The sequence below is a fragment of the Pinus tabuliformis genome, chromosome 9 (genome assembly GCF_031772625.1).
Source record: "Pinus tabuliformis cultivar Carrire ecotype Pingquan chromosome 9, CPIR1, whole genome shotgun sequence".
NCBI classification, from domain to species: domain Eukaryota; kingdom Viridiplantae; phylum Streptophyta; class Pinopsida; order Pinales; family Pinaceae; genus Pinus; species Pinus tabuliformis.
In genome coordinates, this window is record NC_142307.1 from 563832960 (window position 1) to 563838961 (window position 6002).

Genomic DNA, 6002 nt, shown 5'->3' on the forward strand with positions numbered 1-6002 from the left:
TGTCATCTGCATTGAGAAGAACATACTTAATTTCATAAGAATCCAAATGGTGAAAGTAGTAACAGTTGTGAACAACTGGTTTTCAAAAAGCTCTCGATCTTCCGGAGTAGGTGGAGATGTCATCAAAAATGTTAATAGAAAACTACGCTTAGAAAGCTCTCTCTAACAATTCCATGCAAAGAAGTCATGAGTTGCTGCCAAACAGGGAAAATGTGGAATAGAAAACGCTTTCACACTGTGCGTTTCCAAATATTTGGAGCGTCGGAAGGACGCAGTCCAGCAACAACCCCAATTGTTATAAAGCAAGTCCATTTCTAGACGCTTAGCTGTTTACCGTATTATAAAATAATTGTGTTTCTGCCAGAAATGGAAGAAAACTCCGGTGGTCAGCACAAAAATATATAGATTTTGGTCTACTGAGAAGCTCTGAGATGGTAAAAGTCTTCAGCAAAATGATTAGCAGGTTGGAGGTTCAAATCTGGGCCCATTTTCCCATTCCGGTTTGGGAAATCCAAAAAGTTTTTAAAAGTGAAAGAATTTATAGTACTGGCCACTGGAGGCCGAGTCAAATCCCTGGACCCCCAACCGCATCTTTTCTGTGAAAGAAAGAAAACGATAAATATCAAAAAAAATATACGGACAAAGTAGTTTGTTGAAATAATTGAGAGTTGTTTCGAATGGATTTATACCAAACATATATGAATTATAATTGGAATTGGAATTGTTCTGGGTGATGTTTTGAATTTTTTGTGTAAGAGTCCAGTGGAAAAAAGAGGTAAAATTTTAATTTGTGTTTTTTAAACTGGTTTTCTGACTCTGGGTCTAATACAAACTTTTAAAGGGATTAGCGGCCCCATTTTTTAAAAAATTGGTTTTTTGATTACAAATATGGAATCAGCACCCTGAAAATCCCCAGGGCACTTCCATTATGCAGGGGTTACCATCAAACTTATAATTTCAATAAATTTATGTCAAATTTGAAAAAAATTAAACCTAAAAAACCCAAAAAAAAACTTTCAAAACATCTCACTAAATAAAAACAACTCTACTAGTTAGAGTAACATTTCAAAATCCTGATTTAAACGGTGTTCCTGACTTATTTTCATATACACTTCATAGAGATTAATATACCCGGATAAATGTTCAATTAAAACATCTTAATTATCAAATTTTAAAATTGAGAAAAACAAAAATTATCACCTACATTATATCATAAACTAAAATTATATAGCTACGTTTAAATAACATAATATGTAAAAATACCAGCCATTTTGTGTTATCCCTTCATCAAAAAAAGGTTTATTTAAGTCATAACTACTTTGAATAAATAAAAACAATGCAATATCAACTCCCTGAAATTAACATATCATATATGTTAATGGATCTGAACATTGTATTGTAAAGGAGTTATTGACGGTTTATATAAATTATATTTATTTAATAATAAATAACATATAGTTATTAATATTTTGTGTTAGAGTAATTATTAATTATCTTATTTCATAATTTAATTTAGAAGATAATAGTTAGCTATTTTTTCATAAAATATGAGAAAAAATTGTTGGAAAATGTAAATTTACGCGGTAGTTAATTGATTTAAGTTGAGTGAGAGTGAGTTTGAGTTTAATTGATTTAAGTTGAGTGAGAGTGAGTTTGAGTTTAGTTTATATTTGGAGAAATCTAAATTTAGTGTGTGTGAGTTAAGTTATTTTGAGCAAGTTGATAGTTGAAAAGTTTAAATACTTTAACCGTTCATTGTAATCAGGTTAAGTCAAATTTGTGTAATCAATAAAAAAGTCAAAACAATTATTATGTATTTTGTGTATCTAATTTTGTAGATTTCCAGCCATAATTCACATGTGTTTTGTGTATCTAGTTTTGTACATTTCTTCCTCTACCTTTCCAACAAATTAATATCCCAACTGAAATAAAAATAAAAAATCTAAAGAAAGACAGAATGCCGAAAATCTGCAGCGACAGATTGCAGAACTGTACCGTGTGAGTAATAAGTAATGGAAAGTATTTTCCGCCACCACTGAGTCATAGTCAAGCAAAGTTGATTCCAAAACCGTCGTGATCAAAGACAAGGAAGCCGCCCGCCATACTGAGAAGGCGCAGTGCCGTGGAGAGACGAGCCGCTACTGATCGATAAGGTCGTTCAGCAGCAAAGTAAATGTATTTTTTGGAGTCGTTTAACGAGGTGGAAGAATTGTTTGGACGGTTAAAAGTGGCTGGAATCCGGGTAAAAAATTTCAAAAATTCTTGTACATACAGTGTTTGAATCATGTTTTTTTATGGTGGAAATAGATTCAGCACCATCAAAAACATCTATAACACTTAAAATTTTGAAATTTAATAACTATAACTTGGATTTACAAAAATCCTTACCAAATTTTCTTTAAATATAAACAAAATATCTATAATTTTCCGAGCAACTCTGGCAACTCTTCGGCCTCGTTAGACTAGACGGTATTTTTTTTTAAGCACAACCGCGATCGACCATAGTGAAGGCCAAAGCAAGTGCCTAGTCACCGTATCCACCAGATGAAGAATGATTAAATTCACGTGGGCAAGTTTGAGTGTGGTATGGAATGTCAAAACGGTACCCATATAGATATATTTGTTTTGGAGTGTTTTAAATGGATTTCAAAATGTTTTTATAAGGGAGATACATATTCGAAAGCCTTTAAAGGTTATTCCAAAGGTGTGAACCAAAAGATATTTTCTTAGGCAAAGATTAAGCACAAGTTTTAAAAGGTTCGAAGGCTTTTAAAATAAAAGATGATAATAAGGTTTACGAAGAGGGTTAAGAGACATGATTGAGAGTGCATGGTATTAAAAAAAAACTAAAGTTTTGTTGGGATTAAGATAAAAAAGTGCATGTTGTGAAAAGGTGTGAAAAAGTGAATAAAGGTTTTATTAAAAAGAGAATTTAGGAATTTGCAAAATTCTATAAATTTTGTGTTTTGTTAAGTATGATAGTATTTTGGGTGAAGTTTGTGCTTTAAAGGGTTGTATATCAAAAATCATATTTTTTTAGCGGGTGATATGGAAGAAAGCTTCATGTAATCAGAAAACAATTGTAAGACAGAGGAAAGACAACAATCATGGGTCGCAAAGCACAACTGAAGAAGATTACGAAAATGAATCACAATGAAGAGGCAGAGATTGTTACCATGTTTAGAGAGGTTCAAGATGCAATTGATGAATAGAGAAGTCTAGCAGAAAACAAAGAAGAAATCGAGGGTGATTGGTGTAGCTTAATATGCTACCACCACTTATGTTTACTGGTAAATATTTTGATCATTGGGTTATCAAGATGCAAACTTTTCTTCGAGCTAAAAAGTTAATTGAGAAAGAGTCTAATAACCCACATGAAGAAGCATGTGATACTTTAGCATTGGATTTTATAAAAAGGGATTGGATGAGAAGTTTTTGTGCAAGGTAGAAAAAGCTGCAACTTCCAAGGAAGCCTGGAAAATCTTAGAAGAAGAATTTGGTGCAAGGGGGAGTGACATGCATCAATAAGATGTGTCACAATTTGTTGAGTCAGCGGCGGACATGAGAGTAGATATGCAAGACTCTGAGAAGACAACAGAGCTTGGAGAATGCTACTCAAAAGTGGATGATGGTCATGAAGACCATAAAATCGAAACCCATTATGTAGACGTGCATATGGATGAAGAAGATGAAACAAAGTTTGCAAAAAGAGAAGTTGAAGCCTCTCTGTGTGAAGTAGAGCAAGAGCATATAAATGCTCAAGGGCTCCACCATAACGTGGATGGTGCAGATGATGGTGAATCTCACTATGACGAAACACATGTGGATGATGATTGCAAAGTGAGATGTGAATTGGTGAATCCAACCGCAATTGATGGGTTTGGAATTTTCAATGAGCACATGCATGCTTGGATATCCCACCACAGGGTGGATGAACATTATGGTAATGAAATTTGTGAAACAGGGTTGATCGTGGAAATATGGTAAGCGCCATGTTTGATGAAGAATTGAAGGTTGAAGCTGCCACTATAGTAACAAGTTATGAAAAAGCTGGAACTGCTCATGAAGCATCACTGTGTGAACAAGCAATAGTTGAGTTTGGCATAGAGAAAGTTATACATAGAGCAACAAGTAGTTTGGTGGATCCAACAATTGGAATTGTTGACATTAATTTTGATGAAGAACCATTGACTAGTGATGAATGGTTGCACATGATGCAACAAAAAGAACATATTGATATGTTGTTATTTGGTGAGAGAAATTCACTTGTGATTGGAAGTCAAGTGGAAGACCACATGTTTGTAGCAACAGAGGTTGGTAAAAGGGCAGAAAATGAAAATTATGATGAAATGACAGAACAAAAGAAGACAGAGAAGGAAGATGAAGAGTAGGAAGCTCTCACTAAACAACATATCAAAGATGTTTTTAACATTGTTTTTTAATATGCAGGTGTTCGAAATAACATGGGAGCATAAGTTGGAAACAAAGATGCTAATAAGTTTGATGTAGATTTGATGCTCATTGAAGAATGGATTCAAAAGCCAATTGAACAAATTGATGAGAGTCTTAAAACAAGAGTTGGAATAAAACAATTTAATCAAATGGTGAATAATGATCCTTAGTGTGAAAATTACAGGAAAAAAGCAACAGTACTTGATGATGACAGTGAAGATAAGGATATGGAATTCTCCCAAAAAAGGAAAATGCATTAAAACAATTTTTTAGCAATGGAGTCAAGAAGGGTAAGATTTTGCTATCAAAAAATATGGAAAGAAAAGTCAGGAATATGAAGCACAAGAAGAAAAGCAAAGAAGACAGTTTGAAGATGCAATGTTGTGGCATTAATTCATACTTGAATGAATATTTGAAGACGAAGGAGTAGAAGACAAGATAATATTGTTTTTCAGCGCAAATTCAATACAAGTCAAAGAAACATTGTGACAACAACAAGTAAAGAAATATGGAGCCTAAGTAACAACTTGCAACAAAGAATGAAGCAATTTCGAGGATATAGAATTTGGAAGAAGAGACAAAAAAAAATTCAAAATTGTAAAAGGTTTGAGTTATTGTAAGCCTAGCTGAGACATAAACCAAGAGACATGCTTGAGTGATGTTGAGTCAATTTCTATTGTAAGCCTAGCATACATAGTTGTCTTATGTTGAGTCATGTTTGAGTTATGTTGAGTCATACGATCGTAATTAAGCGAGAGTGTTGGAAATTGTAATTACTCCTGCATGCAAGAGTTGGCTAAATTTGGAGAGTCAGTTAACTGAGTAAAGTCAAGTGAGTTTGAGTTCGTTCTTTATTTGGAGAAATCCAAATTTAGTGTGTGTGTGAATGTTAAGTTATTTTGGGTGAGTCATTAGTCGAAAAAGTTTAAATGCCTTTCACCAGATTCATTGTAATCAAGTCAAGTTAAGTTTGTGTGATCAATAGAAATGCCACAACTTGTGTGTGTTTTGTGTCTCTAAATCTAAGTTTAATTTCATGATTATTTATATAAATTATATTTCTTTAACAATAAATAACATATAATTATCAATATTTTGTTGTAAGGTAATTATTAATTATCTTACCTCATAAATTTATCTAGAACATAATGGTTAAAAAAATAACACTACTCAATCCAAGAAAAACACATAATAGTGCTTACTACATTTTCCCTATATTTTATGATGAAACATCTCGCACAAATATCACTCTACTTTTAACTAATGAAATTTTTTTGAATGGTGTTTAAAATTTTATAATACCATCTTCAAAATTCTATTTTTTAAATACCATATATAAATTTATTAAAATATAAGATATTTAAATATTTAGCCTGATAGGCCTTTCTTTTGAATTAGTTAATCTTAGAATTTAGTCTACATTTTTCTCTGCATGTGACATGTGTGCACCAATTTTCCCTGAAATTTGTGCACCACACGCTCATGTTCTGGTATGATCTGCACCATTTTTGTCTGACATCTGTGCACCACATTGTCCTGCTCTGGTAGAA